This window comes from Eupeodes corollae, chromosome 1 (assembly GCF_945859685.1).
Source record: "Eupeodes corollae chromosome 1, idEupCoro1.1, whole genome shotgun sequence".
Lineage (NCBI taxonomy): Eukaryota > Metazoa > Arthropoda > Insecta > Diptera > Syrphidae > Eupeodes > Eupeodes corollae.
The window spans coordinates 207978981-207998078 of record NC_079147.1 but is presented as its reverse complement, the minus strand read 5'-3'; the positions used below and the strand labels follow the sequence as shown (position 1 = coordinate 207998078).

Genomic DNA, 19098 nt, shown 5'->3' with positions numbered 1-19098 from the left:
TCGAGTCGAAAGTAAATTTTTACCAAGTTTTATTAATTTGTTTGTTCTGGTTTTTATTTTTAGGAAAAAAAAACGATTTTTCTCAAAATTTGGCGGGATGTTGTTTCTTATAAATTAAAAATAGTTGGAAGCCATAACCTTAAATGTTTGAAAAAATATTTGTGGTGAACATGAATTTTTACCAACTTTTGTTAAATTTCCTTTAAGTTTCTGTCAATTCTATTTTTTTCGAAATTTTACCGATTGTTGAAAACAAGTTTTCTTATAAGATAAAATAAATTTAAGGCCATAGTCTCAAATTATTGAAAAGGTATTTAAAACGAAATTCAAATTTTACCAACTTTGAGTAATGTTTGAATCTGTCAATTCGATTTATCTCAAAATTTTACCAGATGTTAAAAACGTTTTTTGTTGCATTTAATTATTTGGGAGATAAAATCATTTCTTAATCGTAAAATTTTCGAGGTGACAAATTATTGTTTTTTGTATTTCTAAAAAACGTTACTTGTATTTTTTTCAAAAAAAAAAAACTACTTGTTGGGTATCACGTTACAATAATTTATATAAAATTTCGTTTAAGTCTTTAGCGTTTTAGGTTCGCAAGATATTTAGGGTTAACCAAAATGTTCACCTTTTTTTAAACTGCTATGAAAAAAAAACACCCACGAAATCTTCTTGAGAGCCCTTTCTGGATTGTTATCTGCATAACAAAAAGTCGCGAACATCTTTCTAAAAATATTTAATTTCGTCTTTACGGCCCATAAAACTTCGAGAAATGTCAGAATTTTCAATATGACAAATCGGACCCATTGCAATAACTTCTTATGGGAAGTAATAATCAACACACACTTATATAATCGGCTGTCAATAAAAATGTATGACAGATGAAACAAGGACTCAATCAAAACCATGGTTTCTTTTCTCATTAAATGGCAAAATTTCACTTTAATCAACAATGGAATTGTCAAAACGTGGAAAAAACTTTAAGAATATCTGTACACCATTATACAACTACGATGATGAAAATTGAAGTAGACGCTCTTTAAGTTGCGGTCACCGACTCCGAATTTCAGAAATAGCATTAACCATATTGAAAACGATGGGTTTACTGAATAAATTGATAATATCAGTTGGATGACTAGTAGAAGAATGCGTTCACAAATAAAAATCCAAAGTTGCCAAACCCATTTTATATAACCTGATGATTTTAAAGCAAAAACATACTTTTTTTAACTTAGTTTATTTTAACATAAAAGCAATAAAAAATCTCAGCAGATAAATTTGTACCCACAACACCTCCTTTAAAAAAACTTAATATTGGAAATTTATCACACTGAAGCTTAATATGTGTTAATAATTTCAATTTAATTTATATGTGAGTAAGTACATTATTATTGACAAATTGAATTAATAAAACGAAAGGCAGTTTAAAAAGATTTTATCTACAGATTCCATATAACAATAAAGATGCAAAATTATATTAATTTTTAATTAAATTTCATCCAAATGGCAATGAAAAAGTGTCTGTACAAGTACATGTACATCTGTATGTGTACAAAAATACCTCAAATAGCTGTGAAATATTGTTTAAGTTATTAATTGTATTTACTATATGATAAAAATTAACTTTAAGCATGATTGAAGTTAAAGTATTAAAATAAATACTAGCGCAGAAGTTTAATCTTTTCAATGTTATGGGTTAAACATTTTACTAAGTAGCAATTTTCTAAATATTCAGTGATTTAATGGATTTGAAAATTTTAAACTTTTCTTTTCGTTTTGCTAATTCCTGACTAAACAATGAAAGTTTTTGAAAATAAACAAGACAAACAAACTTAAACGGGCCTAATAATTATAATTCCCAACTGTAGACCACACCTTTTCATACACTACTCTTATAAGTAAGTCCATTAGTAAGTTATATATATGGTATATAATATTTCACCACAAAAATAAAAAATATATGCCCATGTTTTGCATTTCACTTATTGTAAATAGTAAATACACTTTGTGAAAATGAATTTGGGTGTTCCACAATTCGTTATGGTGAATTCGATTTTCGAACATGCAAATGGATGTTCTGTATTTCGGTTTGTTCCATTTTTTGAACGCACTCAAATCACATTTTTTATTTATGTGAATTGATCTTTGATAGCTTCCTTCTTGATCCATCCATCCATCTTCAAAACAGCAAACATTTTACTTCAGAAACAAAATAGAAATGGATGGTCCATCAGTTTTGACAGTTCGAAGCAAGATTTCGAAGTTTTCGAAATCGATCGAATTGAAGAACACGCAATTTTATTTCACGTGAAATTAAAAAATGATTACAATTTACTATCGATTAAAATTCGGAACATGATCGATAGTGATAAAACTTCTTGTAATTTCGGTGAAATTAAGCCTATGATTTGTAATTCGTTTTTAAGTGTTTAGGTTTCCAACCAAGCTCATCCTGCTCATCAAAGGGCTTTACTTTGCATTTAAAACATAGCATTATTATGCATACCTCGGAGGCTTAAAATATTTCGAAATATTCGTTCTTCGAAAATGTTTTCTTTAAACATAAGAATTTATTTTAGCTGACAAGTAATTAAAAAGACACAAATCAACCCTTTTACATAAAATTAGCAAGTAATTTTGTTAAGGGTAATGACAGATGACATATGAATCGAGATAATTGCCAAAAGTTGAAGTTGTCATTATGTGATTTGAACTATAGCAAAACGTTAGGAGCTAGTAAGATGTTAGAATCTTTCAAAATAAGCTAAATCATCTTTTTTAGCTTAGTTATTTACTAAAAATGACCTCGACATTTTACTAAATCGTTTAAAATGTTGTGCTATAAAACTAATATTTTACATAGTCTTTTAAAAATCCAAGTATTATTTTTTTTTTTAAATGATGGATTCATGGTTTTTGAAATAAAATTTTTTGATTAAATTGATAGAGTGGTGTAAATATCTTTACTATATGGTAGGTGTTGCCAGAATTGCCTTAAGATCCGCTATTATAATATTTTTGAAAGTTGACAGTTTATATTATAAAACATTTCAACTGAAGTATTTTTTCTTTCCAATAAAAAACCATTTGAGATCAATGGACTTAGATTAGCATCTTATAAATGCCACTCGAGGGCAAGTTTGTTTTGATATACATAAAGGCTTTGATTTTTCTGTGTAAAATTAAATCTTTTAATTTCATTAACTTTGTTACTAAAACACACATCACCAAAGTTATAGGTATTTACGAGCAATTTAATTTTAAATATGCCCTTGAGGCAGATTCACCTTCTAATACATATTTATGATGTGTTTACGTACATGCATACATAACATATATCAATGACATGAGCTTTATCACTCAAAGGTATAAATTTAATTTGGATTTTGATTGCGGACTATTTATAAATTGTTTTGGATTTTTGTGTTTGAATGATTTCCAGTATTTTTTTTTTCAAATAATATTCATCATGTAAAATAGTAACTTTGGTTTTGAATCATTCGCGGGAGTCCCTAAAACACAGTTCAACAAAAGTATTTTAAGAACCGTTCAAAATGAAAGGTTGTTCTTACAAATATTTATCATGGAAATCCGACAAATTAAAGATCGAAATAGCCACAACATCGAAAAACAGAACCTATTAAATATTTGAATTAGAACTTCTAAAGCTTAACAATCTCTAAGAAGTTACAACCATTCAAAAATCGGTTTTCGACGGATTTTTTAAGTATGACTTTTAAAAACTTCTCAAGAAATGTAGGTACTCATGTTGATCAGTTTAAAAACTAAGCAAGTTGCGTTTATTTTTACGATTTACACTCAGTGATCCACGCGAACGGACTTTAACTACACATGTTTTTCTCAAAACAACTTTTTTTTACAAAATTGGAGACCACGGTATATAAAACCAAACAGATTTACCTGAAATTTTACATATCAAAAGTCAGTCTATGATTTTTCAATTGACTTTTTTTCCAAAATTGATATTTTTTAAATCCTTCGATTGAAGACAAGGTAATGCAACACAAAAACTTATAGGTTTAATTTCTTCATTTCAGATTATTGGTGAGAAAGTTTAGCACATTGCTAAAAGAGGAAAATTAAATTTGTAACTTTTTTTACAATAAAAAATTATAAGCCTTTCGAAACCTTCCAACGTTTTTCAAAATAAAGCCCCAAAAACCTGTTAACTAGATGTAGAATTTACTGAATTTACATACCAATCGCCATATTTATTGTACATAAATCAAAAGTAATTCACTGACTCAATCACTGTCGGTCCGTTTTGGATCCTTTCTAAACGGACTGTCACTTGTTTTAGTACATTTTACAGTAATTGTGTGTGAATTCAATGCACTTTGGTTTTATTGACAATTGAAAAAAGTTATGTAAGTCATCCGCTTAATTATGTCAACTATTCCAGTCACATAAAGTTACTTAAAATGTCCACTATATATACACCACGAAACAAGAACAAAATTGAGTTCAAATGTCAAAGTTCCCATTCACCTCTAATTCTGTATTGCCTAATATCTTACACTTTAATTTAAACAAATACAGTCTTATTTAAAAACGCTGTATAGAGCCTACATAAAGTTATGTTATCTCTATAATGCCTCTAAACGCAAAAATGCTATTTATAAAACTTATACAAGGTTGCATAGTCCCATAATAAGCTAAACGCGTTTTGAGGTTGAATAGAGCCTACATAAGGAAATTATTGTTATTATTATTTCGTAAATGTCATTTTGATTTCTCTCCTCTCTTTTTGAAATTAAAATAAAAACAATAATGCCTCTCGAGTTTAGCTCGTGAGCCGAAGAAACGAAGAATCTAAAAAAAATATAGATTTTCGAAAGAGAATATCATACAAATAATTGGAATTATTTTGTTATATTTTAGTTGTTATGACAACTAGCAGATTTTATAGTACTTTTGGTACTTTTTTTGATATAAGCATTGTATAACTAAAATTTATAGCAGATTTTTTTATAAATAGGAATTTTTGCAACGTTACATAGAGCCTACATAAATCCTTATTCACTGTATAACTATTCATCTGTTTAGCGAATTCTATTAAATAAGACTGATATTGTTTATCAGGGGAAGTGTAAAATCACTAGAAATATAAAACTTTTATTTTTTGTAGGTAAAGTTAATTTTTATTATTTCCCGACTTCACTCATTCGTTTTGCTTTTGATTTGAAAGATAATAAACCTTTGAGCCCTTTTATTCCGTTCCAATTGTTGTATCCGATAAGCATACGACTAAAAGGAGTTCAGTTCATGTCATGATGAAATTAGGAGAACAAGAAAAAAATATAATTCACATCATCTTCGAGTTCAGAAGTGGAATTGCGTGGCGTGTTTAAAATCATCATCACCGAACATGACAAACATTTAACATAAATTCGGTTTTGCAAAACGCGGCGGCCCAGAGAGTGAGCGACAAACAAAATTATACTTTTGCCTGCAAATTTCAATTAAGACGAAAATTAGTAATAGCTTTCTTTTTGTTTTGTTATTTCATTTCATTACGATCGTTTGGTTGATTTTCAGTTTTTAAATTTATTTGTTTTTAGACTTTTCCCAAACCGAATGAAAAACCCCATAATGTCTGTTTTTTATGTCAACTAAAAAAATTACATTTTCAATATGCTTCCGCGACACGAGGAAAACGGAAAACTAAAGGATTGCAAAATTTTGTGTTGGTATATTGAAGGAATATGATTCCAGTTTGCAGCCGTTGGGCGTTGCTCGTCTTTCGTCCCTCGTCGTCGTCGCTAGCCCTGCCTCGCCTAGGTCTGTCGCTATAGCAGCGATTTCCTCTTTTTTCGTAATTAAAATGATGGAGCGAAACCATTGTTTTTTCGTTTTCATTTCGGTTTTGTTTGCTTGCGATGCGATGCGATGATAGCGATAGTGCTTGTCTCGGGGTTTTGTTAGTTAGACATTTCGGTCCATCATTATGACATCATAAGGCCATGAGACCAAAAAGTCAACAGTTGCATTAGTGATGGCAACATACCAAACCACCAACTGAAAAACAAATTATGCAAAAAAAAAAAATGGAAAAAAAAGAAAAACCATTTGAAATTAATCTGTTGGGTTTTTGAGAGTGTTTTTGCTGAATTGGTAAATTTTGTTCGGATACGGATAGTTTGGTTCGGTCTGGTTTGGTCACTGATTGAGGATGACAGATTGGAAATGAAAAATTGCATGGTTTTTGCAATGATTTGTTTTTTTAAGGCTTTTTAATGGACTGGACATGGATTCTAAGGAGGTGTGGGATTGCTTTGTTTTAAGGGTTCCATTATTTTAGAATTCCATTAATATAATAAGACAAACAAAAGCTGATTTTTTAAAGTGAACTTACATTTTTTTAAATTACATTTGTTTGATTTATGACAGGATTTTTAAGCCATCAAATGTCAAGCATTCACTACTGTGTTTTAAATTATTGAGAGAATTCCAATTTTGAGAATAAAGGGTGTATTTTTCGTTGGGTATAGAACTTTTAAATGAATGATTCTTTTAAATTGGCGTGAAATTTAATTTTCCTGATAATATAAATAAATATAATCTCAACCACCATGGCTGGTACGGACGTGGTCTAATTTGGAGGCCCAATTTTCGATGATTTTTTAAAAAATTTATGACCGGATATCGGCAAAAACGTGGTGAATTTTGTCCCACAAGTGGTCAATCGTTTCGGTTTTATTAACGTAGCCTATCGGCTTCACATATCAATACACAAAATAGTCAAGAGGAGTTGAATCACAAAATTTTAGACATTTATCCACGGGTCCGTGAAGTAAAACTCCCCACGTTTCATGGTTGTTCAATTGCTGAACGAAAAAGTCAGCAATCATGGCTCTCAAAAGACTACCATTGAATTGAACCTTCTGGCAAGCATCGATTTTAAAAGAAGTCACCAAAATTTTTTAAATAAATGTTCACAATTTAGAAGCATTGTTCATGCGTCAGTCTATTGCATGTTCAAATGTCAAATCAAATTGAATTGAACTTGACAGCTGACAAAATGGCCGTCAGTTAAAAAAAAGTGTTGTCAACTTAAAATTGTATAAATTTAAACAAAAAACACCCGCTATCTTTTTATTGCAAACATTTATCAATTGTCAAATTCATTTCTCAACACTGACCCATAGTTTTAAAAAGGCAAATTTTGCGGCAGTGTCATATCGAAAATCAGGTATAAAAATACCCTTCTTTTAGTTCCCAAGCTTAAAGAATCTGATTAATTGGTTTAATTTCCGTATTTTCTTATTTTAATCTTAAAACAAGATTAAACAAAATGAAAACGAACAAACATTGCTTCGAAGACATTTGACAAAGAATAAAACGTCTGGCAGTTATGTTTAAAAAAAAAATGTCCAAGTTTTTTAAACTGTTACCATTTTTGAGCCACGACACGAGGATAAAAGTTTCGTTTTTAAAGTTTGTTCATTGATAAGTTACAATTCATGTTCCCTAGAGAGTGTATCTAAAATTTAAAGAAATTAAAATATTGCATTGTTTTTTATAACTTTTTGTTTGATTTTTGTGTTTACATTTTGATTTATTTGAACGAATAATACTTAAATGTATTTCTTTTTCTTTCCTGACACATCTTTATAGTAGAATGCTAAGATTTCGACTATTTTTCAAAGATTTTAAGCATCAGTAACACACGCAAAATATAAATTCTTAATCTGAACCTTAAATTTAAAAAATAATACGAAAACCTCTCAAAGTAATAAGGCTCCTCAACGTTAAAAAATGTCTTTAAATACGACTTACTGCATTGAACGGCTCATCAGATTTTGATTAAATTTGATAATTGTGTTATCCCTAAAAGGCTTGATATAGATGACATACTGAAATAAAAATAAAAACAAAAATATAAATTAAAATATATGATTTTTTTTAAATAAAATTCAATGAACATATGAAACAATTTCGGAAAAAAAACAGCTTGAACCTTATCTATACCAGTAAATCTTTTTATCTCTGGCAATGTTATAAAAATTATTTATTAGATGAGTATTTTAACAATATAAAAACAAGTTCAACTAAAAAATAAAAAAAACCTTTGTATAAATCAAATAACCGTGAAGTAAAGTGTAGATACTAATTATTATTATCTGTCAAAGTGTCTTGTTCAAGTAATTTAAATTCAAGCTTCTGTCCATTGCCTCACACGTAAGTTATTTTATCAATTCAACTGCAGGTTCTAATATTTTATTTCAAGCAACAAAGCGAAAAACATAAATTATCAATAAATTGCAAACTTTAAGATATTCATAATTCCTACAAGGGTATTCACATTTCACACCAATTAACCTGTTTATTCTCTAATATAATAATTTGTTTCAATCAAAAGTTCTAATTACAGAACATCTGCTAAGAAAAATAAAATACAAAGAATCTGACAATTTATTGATATACATTGTACATATGTATATTTTTCTTAAGAATAAAATTACCACTGAACCCTAATGACCTCAGAAATCTTTACCTCAAGATATTGTTATAATTTTTTTGTGTTATATCAAGTGTTACAAATGAGGTAAATTACCTCAAATTATTTTTTATAATATGGAAAATTAAGAGAAACAATGTTTGAGTCGAGAGTATAATATATTTTATAAAACGTTGACTCCTTATTGTTTATTGTATGTTGATGCAGGGTGTTTTTGATAATGATTTTTTATTTTATTTTTAAAGAAGTACCACAGGGTTAGGTTTTGGTACCACTATTTTTTTTTTTAAACGAGTAGTAAATCTTTAACAATTGAATAATTGAGAGGTTGCCAAGCTTAAATTTTTAGCATTTAATTCGAACAAAATTATATTAACTAAAATTAGGAAGTTTCTTAAAGTTTCAGGTGCAACATTGTGTGAATTTGACAATGAATTTTATAATATAGGACACTTTTTATTTATGTTTAATAAATTCAAAAAATTGAATAAATACATACATACATATGATTGGGCATACATAAATACATTGTACATGTACTTGTAGGAAGATATTAATTCACATTTAAAGCTGAATCTTAAGTGAAAATAGATTTTGACAAAAAGTTACACATTCGTGAGGTGAGAAGAAATATCTATAAGTATTCACTTGAAGTTACTTTACTTATTGGAGGGTACTTATATACCATACTGTAAACAATTTAAGGTTAATGCTAGGTAAGTAAAATTATTACCTAAATATGGTTATTTGATGCGAACTAAAAGAAAACTGTAGTACCCGTGGTATGATGGTTAGTGCGTTGAATTGCCATGTCAGAGGTCTTGGTTTCGATCTCTGCCTATGCTATCCAAAGTTTTTTTTTTTTTTCACGGGAACTGCCTCTTGCGAGGAATTGACGAGTAATTCTTGTCATGAAAAGTGCTTTCTCAAATTAGCCGTTCGTATTCGGCTTAAAACTGTAGGTCCCCTCATACCCTGACTACAGTACTCGCACACATGAATTTATTTATTTATAAAAGAAAAATATGTGTTTAAACTTTCAACCTAAGTTTAAATATTAACACCCTGTATATATTTTTAAATTTATAATTTCAAACACGTGTATTACTGTATTTATATGAGTATCTAAAGGTGCAAAAGTTACCTCTAAGGAGAGAACAAAGAAGATGCTTGAGGTATATATTTTTTGACAAAACCTACCTACTCCAATTACCAACCTCTCTTCACCAAATGAAGGGTTATTGACCAAAAACTTTAGTGAAACAAACAAAAGACTTCCTTTCTTCTTTTTTTTGCAACGGAAAAGAAAAAAAATCATAAGACGTGAATCACAATTAAAGCCTCAAGATAAATCCTCCGTCTCGTTTTTTTTTTTTAACAAAAAAATTAATAAAAAAAACAACTCTAACAATACTTTTTAAAACTCAGTTATCCATGAAAATAAAAATACGTTCATCCGCGGTCTTGGGGGCAGTCATTTCCTCTCTTTTTTTTCTGAATTTTAACATGCTACCTATTTGAACCGCAAATTAAAAAAAAAAAGATCTGAAACCTGTAATCTTGGTTCTTTTTTACGTTTTTCCTGTGAAAAGAAATCAAACTTTTTTTTCATTTAGTAGAAAGGGAAATTTATATTCGGGTTCTTTTTTGATATCTTTTTTCGCTAAATATTCGCTGAAAACAAAGGCAAGAAGTTGATATACAGATTTATTAAAAAAAAAGGAGAAAGATTCAGCATAGAAAAGATCCCCTTTGAAGGTTATATTATATCAGTTCCTCGGCGTGCAACAAAAGGACAAAGGATTAGATATGTATAAGTGAGAAGGTATACCCATTTAAAACTATTGAACTGTAGAGATACATACATATATGTATGTATAAGGATTTTGTAGTTCTTCCTATTTAATTTAATCCTAAACATAACAAAGATGGAGACTATCTTAGGTGCATAATATCAAATAAAGGCCAATAAACTGCAACACTAGATATACAGTTGTGGACATATAGCTAAGCCGCAGAACGAGCAAAAATATTAAGTTTTATCTTTTATATATTTTGAAAAATACGTTTTGGACTTAATTTCTAGTTCTGATTTCGTATCAGTATATATTTCAAAAACTTAATATAATATAATTATTAAGACTACAGATTCGTTATAAGAACAAAACTTACTTTCAAAGCTTTTTGAATTTATTTTTTGAAAACCGTTTTATCAAAAATGGTTTAGCGTCATCCTGAGTAGACATACAAATAACTAGTTTAAGAAAAGCTCATCCCGTTTCGACATTAACAGAAGGGAAGGTAAAAAAAACTTGGGTAGTTTAGCTAATTTGGTTATCAGTGATGGTTTTAAGTATGTTTCAAGTGCTCTGAGGCTGGTCCTATTATACAGGCCAACTATTTAGACCCTAAATAATTTACCGCTAGCTCTGATATTTTCACAAAATAACGATCCCATGCATTATTTTAGGGTCATCAAATATTAGATTCGATTCAAATCTTATTAAAGTTTGGAATGGCTTGCTCAAAGTCCTGATGTACAATCCTATACACAAATTATAGGGAACTCTTAAGAGGGCCAGTTGCACCTTGGAAACCGATAAACAAAAGCCCTAAGTCTATTGAATATCTCAACAGGAGTACATACAAATTACTTTTTCTTAATTTGATACACTTTTCCACACAATTTCAAGAAGATGTGCAGACCACGAAAAAGATTTCCAAAGAAGTACTTTTTGATGTACTTTCAGTAACGTGCCTACTTTAGTTTATAAAGTCTGAATAATTTTGTGTAGAAACTACATTTCAATTTAAAAATATGTTTGAAAATATATGAATTAGGTACCAATAATAATTTTCAACTCATTCATGTCGTTTACAGAATTCTAAGAATTAGCTAACATTTAGCATTGGTTGTAAAACGCCATTATGAAATTTTTCGTATAAACTAAATTGACGACTCCTAAGACTTCATTATCATTTCTGAACTTGCTTATCGACGTCTATCGATAAAAAAGAATTGAATCGAAATAATTTCAACCAAATCGATTCAAAGGATATCTTATGATTTTGATTAGCGAAAAGTCTTGACGTTCGAATCAAAAAGATCGAATAATTAATGATTTACCCAGACCTAATATTAGATAAGTTGTCTAAAATATCGGTGGTAAGAGGTATGTTACCGACGGTTGTTCAACGGATTTCGTAGTATCAAAAGTTTATATAATATTTGAAACAGTCCCTCATTCCCCGACTTCTGTAATATGGTGTAAATACTTCATTTTTAACTAAAAATGATACCTTTAAATTAAGTGCCTTAATTATATGACCACAACTGTAAATAAACTATCTTTTCTCTATAAATGTAGTATGCATAGCGATAAAGAAGAGAAAAAAAAGAGGAAGCACAAAATTTAAGTATAAAAATAAACTAACATTATATCGATGGACAATTGAATGAGTGATATGAGGGCGGCTTTACTCACTCTCAAACCTACCCTACGATCCTACATACACTAGAAAAGATATTGAATTTCTTTTGAACAATAAGAAAGATGAATGACGGATCTAGCTATGTATTGTATAGTGTATAGCTCTCATTACTATGGCCAAAGCATAATAGTCTTTATATACATACATTGCTAGAAGCCTTCATCATGCATTTAATATGCCTCAAGGAGGATAATGGATAGAAGGTATGAAGGCACTCTAACTCGTACTTACTAGTACTCGTTTACATTATAGTGGGAGAACGAAAAAATGTAACTTAATTTATAGGTTAGGCACGGCATGGAGCAGAGCAGAGTAGAGAAGAAGAAAGAAGAAACACTTCTCCTTGAAATTCCCTGGAGCCAAATCAATCAGCCTCTATATTTTTATATCTACAAAAAGTAACGAAATAAAAGAAGAATTTCAAAGGATTCTTTGTTCAAAAAGAACACACACAAAAATATCTACAAGCGGATGGATACATTTTCTGCTGAATTGGTGGTTTTGTATTGTTGTCAGATGTTATAAGCTCTTTCGCTCTATACAAAGAAGGTGTGACTGTTTTGAATTATTTTTCTCTGTTTAATTGAACGACTGGAAGAATGGTTTTTCATATTCTTGGAACAGAAAAACCTTTTTTTAAAACGAACATTTATGGTTAAATATTTATGAAAATATTGAATTTAAAATGAAAACACAAATAAAGCATCACTACTGCGTCGTCAGTTTATACATTTTTTTTAAAATTTTTTCGATTGTTAAGTATTCAAGTGGAAGTCTAGTGATTAAGTTAAAATATCGAAAGGGGATCGTTCGTAGAGCATGGTCCATGTGCACATCTCTGCGTGCAACAGATGTCGCTTTATTTGTTGAAACTTGCTTTTTGCAAAATAACTAACAAATCTTTTCGTACAATTAATTTTACAATTAATTATATCAAAAGTTACTATCGCAAGATCGATTTATGCTAAGCAACGTTAAAAATGTTTACCTTTTATTTTTTACTAACTTGCTAATACAGTTTTTGGCTTTATTCTGAGAGATAGTCGAACTACAGTATGTACGAAGTCGCTAAATATTTTTTTAGTTATTTTGACTATAAAGAAATTGAAAACTTACATTTACAAAAAAGGTTTGATAAAAGTTGAGTCGTCAGCTCATTGGAAAAACATAAATATGTAATTAAATTAGCAAACATTAGTTGGAGTAAAATGAAAAGACATTTTGTCGAAATATAAGACTCTTTCTTGAGTTTTTAAAAGACGTCATAGTGTTTTTTTTTTGTAAAGGACACTACTCTACGAACGCATCCATCGAGCCTCAAAAAGGTAACGAGTTGTCCATTTTGAGGTTTCAAAAGTATAGGGTTGAAATTCGTAATCTGTCAAACTGTGTTGTTAAACAATTTTTTTTTTTCAGTTTAAAGTCTGACATTTACGAAATTGGATCGCTTAACTATTGAACAGCGCATACAAATTGTTAAAAGTACTGCTCACACAACAACTGAAGTCAGCTGACCATTCACAAGGTCTCAGATGCGTCGAATGGTTGCTTGAATAACAGGCGGTGGAAGGCGATTTTTCGAAAAAAAAATTCTTCAGCGACGAAGCACACCTTTAACTCGATGGGTATGATAATAAACAAAATTTTCGTATTTGGTGTTCTGAGAACCCTAAAGTAATTGAAGAGAGGTCATTACATCCACAAAAAGTCACTGTTTGAGATGTGACTGGAACTTACTTCTTCGAAAACGACTGTCACATCAGTCAATTAGGAGCGTTATGTTTATATGATAATCCACATTTTTCGCCTGCTATTGAAGAACACGACTTGGAAAATATGTGGTTTCAACAAGGCAGTGTCACCTGCCACACAACTCGAAAGAATATGGCTTTATTGCAAGACATTTCCTGGCCGGTTAATTCCTCGTCGTGGTGATAGCAACTGGCCATCAAGATCATGCGATTTGACGCCGCTGGTGTTTTGTTTGTACTACTATGCGAAAGACCGTGTTTATGCAGATAAACCTTTTAACTTTTGAACACTTAAAAAATAACAGTTGTCAAGTTATGGTTGAGATACCACGCAATATGTGTCAAGAAGTGGTCGAAAATTACCTCAAAAGAATTGATGTTGGAACAATTCGCTTGGTGGTCATTTAAAGGATGTAGTGCTTAACACCTGTGCTACAGAGTACGGTCCTTGATCTTTTATCTGTGTTGAATGATGACTGCTCAGACGGTCCTGATGCTATTCCCCCGATAGTACTAAAAAAGTGTAGTAATGCTTGAGTTGAATACCCTTACGTTTTTATTCAAAATTTCTCTAAAAACAGGCAAATTTCCCAGTATATGGAAGAAGTCATTTCTAACACCAATTTTCAAGAAAGGTAACAAGTCGGATATATGCAACTACAGGCCCATTGCAAAGCTTTCTTGCATTCCTAAAGTATTTGTACAAGTCGTTTGTGAAAGCGTAGCATATTCTAGTAAAAATATCATTTGCGAACAGCAACATGGTTTTTTGAAAAAAAGATCAACCGCTACTAATCTCCTCACATTCTCAAACATATGTTCAAACGCTTTAGAACAAGGTTATGAAGTTGACTGTGTATACACTGACTTTTCTAAAGCTTTTGGCCAACTTAGCCACGGAATTATTTTATTTAAACTTAAGGCTCTTGGTTTTCCACCATTTTTCTTAGCTTGGATGAAGTCATACCTTGAAAACAGATCCTACGAGGTAAAATTTAGAAATTCTCATTCTGAACCTTTTGTTGCTCAATCTGGTGTTCCCCAGGGAAGCCATCTTGGCCCTTTTCTGTTCATCCTGTCTTTTAACGATGTATCGTCATGTCTACGCTCAAGTGAACTTCTCATTTTTGCTGACGATATGAAGATTTTCAAAATAATAAAGTCCAACCATGATCGTATTCTTTTACAAGCCGACATTGATAGTTTCACATTTTGGTGTGGGGAAAATAGCATTTTACTCAACCCTTTAAAATGCCAGACTATAACTTTCACTAAAAAAATAATCAGTAACGTATTTGACTACTGTATATCGCAGCAAAAACTCTGTCGTGTCTCCATATTTAAAGATTTAGGTGTACATTTCTGTTCAAACTTAGAGTTTACAAATCACATTAATTTTATTGTTAATAAGGCAAGTTCTATGCTTGGTTTTATAAAACGCTGGGCAAAGGAGTTCAATGATCCCTATGTTACCCTTTCTTTGTATAATTGCCATGTTCCTCATCTTGAATATGCTTCGCAGGTATGGACTCCCTATTACGAAATTCATAGAAAACTATCTATTGATAGTTGAATCTATTCAACATAATTTCATTCGCTTTGCCCTAAAAGGTCTTCCTTGGGAAGATCCCTATGATCTGCCTCCCTATGAACATCGTATTCTACTTCTTTAAATGCAATCTCTCCATCAAAGGCGTGTTAATAATGACTTAGTATTTTTTCATCAACTCATTAATGGTGAAATTGATGCACCTTATTTGCTATCTTGTGTACATTTGAATTACCGGGGCGGAACTCATCACCTGCGTACATTTGATTTTATACATATTGACTTCCATAGAACTAACTATGGCAAGAATGAAGCTTTCAGTCGAATGAGCATTTTATATAACTTAAACTGTTCATCGATAGATTTAAATTTAAATAAGGTGGGATTAAAATCAGCGTGTGTTAGGCTATATTTGTATGATTTTTTACAAACAACTAACACTTGCACTTATGATGAGCCTCTGATCGTAGTTTGACGCTTGCTATAAGCTTACTACTTTCTGAAATTCTGAAGTGTAAAAAAAACGCATAAAAAAAACAAACTTTATAATAAAAAGGAAACACCATGAAAACAAATATTTTATAAATGTTTTATTCACGTTTACTTTTGAAACCACAAAGTGGATAACCCAGTATCGAATGTATCAACGCAACGTCTAAATTGAAAAACCCAATTGATTTGATTCCGATATTCGAATAAAAGTCAAAGCTTTATCCGCAGCAGGATTTCACTGCACATTTTCGGATGTGGTATTTATTATTCTTATAACTTTCTACTGTACTACGGATGGCTTTTCCAAAAAAACACACCTACTAAGATTCTTTAAATGACAGATATTAAAGGCCAACTTTACACAACAAAACGAATTACCCTATATTTAGAACTCGATACAAGCCAATTTGGTATTATGTACATTTAAGTGACGTAGAAGTTTTATTAACTGATTTACATATTTTTTCAATAAAGCCTTTCAATAAGGCTCCTTTAAGTGTCCCAAATATCATCAAAAGTTAGTTGTGAAAAAAATGTCATTAAAATAATGTTATTTATATTTTTCATTACAGATAAAAAATATGTGTGTTTGTTACATATACTGTACAGTACAGTGTACAACTGTACATATCTTCTCTTTTTCAATCTTATTTTTTGTTTTGTTTCAGTATCTGATGGGTTCCTTGATATTAAACACAATTCCTTGGATTTTTTGTTATATCCATCTTTTCTTTTATTTCTTATGTATATTTGTATATTTTTTTTAAATGACCTCGTCTGTGTCGAGTGCTTATCTGAGATTTACACTTCCATCAATGACAAGAGTTTTTGTATTGTTTGTATTTTATTGTTTGTTTTTTCTCTTGTTGTTGTAGAGAAATATTATGTATAAGTTTAAGTGTGTATCCTTTTTGCTTTTGTTTTTTGTATTCTTTAAATTCCACATAATTATAACCACACACACACAATTTAAAGAAAAGAAAATGGGTGAAATGTTTTGTTTTTGTTTCTTTAATTTGTAAAGCACTTACTCTACTTGTGTTGTGGCTAAGCTATGTAAACAAGAAGATCAGACGTGGCAATTTTTGTATTTAAAGAAAAAAGAAAGTAAGTGTGGAAATAGTTAAATCTTTTGAAATGAACCAATGGCGAACATTTTCACATTACAGAATTCTGCGAATGAGCTAAGGCGACAGTTTCAATTAAATTCGACAAAAGAAAATTCAACGAATGTCGGTAACATGCCCTGCACTACCGACATTCCTTCAATTATCTGGTATTATTGAAATAGCTACTTTTTCGCACTCCATTTTTATTATATGTCATTTGCGATGATTTTGATACGAATCTGAAGTGAATTTTCAGGAAAAGAAAACAAAAATAAACAATGGAAAGTTAAGAAATGTAAGTAATACAAATACACATTCAGTGGAACCACCATGAAAATTCGATAATAAATTGTTAGCGATTCAAACTTTGATAGTAGTTTTTAAAACATCATTGAAGTGTAAAACATTTGAATACGATTTATAGTTGGCACTTCTTGACAGAAACATGTACCTACACAGAATATAGGCTGTCGTAGATGCTTTGGGTATGTCAAAAACTGACAGCGTCATTAAGCATGTTCAGAAAAGATAAGGTAGTTTTAGGAAATGGTGCCCGGCAAAACCTCATTCAAACCCTCGAAGTGGGTGCCAGGCGGGCAATGATCACCACAGTAGTCCTGTGCGTTTTTGGCAGGATGGTGATTAGCTAAGGTTGAGTTGGATCGCTGAATTGTTGTAACTCCTCAATAGTGCAAACTCCGGAAACCCAATTTAATCATAGTTTAGAGGTTCCTAATTTCAGTGGTGGTGTGAGCGTACTTGTACGAAAACCGTGACGAAGAATGGAAGGCTGGGGGATAAACCACCCACTAACGAGCTCTTTCGGATGCTGTGGCAAGGTCCGTCATATTTCTGCCTTACCCCGGCAAGCAGCTCCGCCGGGCTGACCGTTTTTCCGCATTACTCGTGGAAATAAAATGAAAAACTCAAATAAAAAAAAATCAAACAAAACAATAGTCAAACAAAAAAATCGCTCCATGGCTGCCAATGCGGTCACATCTCTTGAAAAGGCTGTCGAGCCAACTCAGGTGTGTGAACGTGGGTCAACCCTGTGGTTGCCACTAGTAGCGAGAGTCCTTCTCCCTCTACTAGCCGCAACCTTTACTTGAAGGAATTACCCGTCAGTGGAACAGCTGTGATGCTCGGCTGTCCCAAGGGCGGCAATTCCACACCCCACCTCTTCCCCGCTCAAGAGGGACACCCCATCCGGAGAGACAAAATCTGCGACATGTGGAATTGACTCGAAGGGTAGCGACTAAATCTGGAGGTAGACCCACATCTGTGTCACACGGATATAGCTCTGGGCCGGCCAAAAAGAAGTCCAAGTAGTCACAGGCCAATCGAGACCAACGCAATGCTGAGAGGATTCTAGCCGCAGTCGGTGTCATACCGGCGGTGGAAAGAACCCCAGAGCAAACGCGTAAACCCGAGTGGGCTAGTGGCTTTCTTAGCAAAAAAGCTAAACCGACCTGCGGCGACTCAACGTCAAAGTGCAATAGGACTTTCGAGGGCGAAAAGCCTGAACCAAAAAGGCAGAAGGTGCTTTCCAACAGCACAACAGCCTTCAACAAAGATCTTTCTTTCAGCGACGCGCTCAAGGGCAAGATCATTGCCGCGGTCATTGACAGGAGTCATGTGGATGGTAACATCTCTCATGATCATTGGGCAGACGTCAAGGCTCACCTCGGTTTCAGATTTGTATCTGTCATCGAGGAAAATCCGGGGCCTCTCCCAGACACAGCCGATGCAGGATGGTTACACACGACTGGAAAGTACCAAAGGTTGAGAAGGAGACAGTGGGTCACTATAAACACTATCCTATAGACTTCCCAATCAATGCAGTGTATTCCAGGCAGAAGTAATGGCGATTCTCAGACAGCCAAGCCGCTCTTAAATCTCTCGCGTCTGTCTCCACAAACTCTCAAACAGTCCACGATTGTCGATCATATCTGAATGAGATGATGGAACAGTTTAACATTCACCTTGGGTGCCGGGCCACAGAGACATTCCGGGAAATTGCAAAGCCGATGAGCTCGCCAAAAACGGAACACTTCTGCCTCATGTTAGACAAAAACATAACATAGGAATACCACTTGCTACATGCAAATATTTTCTTAAGCAATATGCTCTAGAAATAATAAATGCTAGATGGTCACAGAGTACCACCTGCCTAGCAATCAAGCAAATATGGCCAAGTATTGACTTAAAACGGTCAAAAGG

The 19098-nt window shown here is 31.9% G+C and overlaps 1 protein-coding gene across 7 annotated transcripts in view; it reads right to left on the bottom strand.

Annotated features, from left to right (window-relative positions):
- The window catches only part of LOC129939379 (myb-like protein I), a 104443-nt gene that overhangs the window by 42869 nt on the left and 42476 nt on the right, over positions 1-19098 (bottom strand). For 6 of the 7 annotated variants that reach the window (XM_056047370.1, XM_056047373.1, XM_056047374.1 and 3 more), the window contains exon 2: positions 7804-7880. The exons of the other annotated variant lie outside the window; for it this stretch is intronic. The gene's annotated coding sequence lies outside the window, so the exon portion shown is untranslated. The remainder of the gene's footprint in view (positions 1-7803; positions 7881-19098) is intronic. 7 annotated transcript variants of the gene reach the window in all.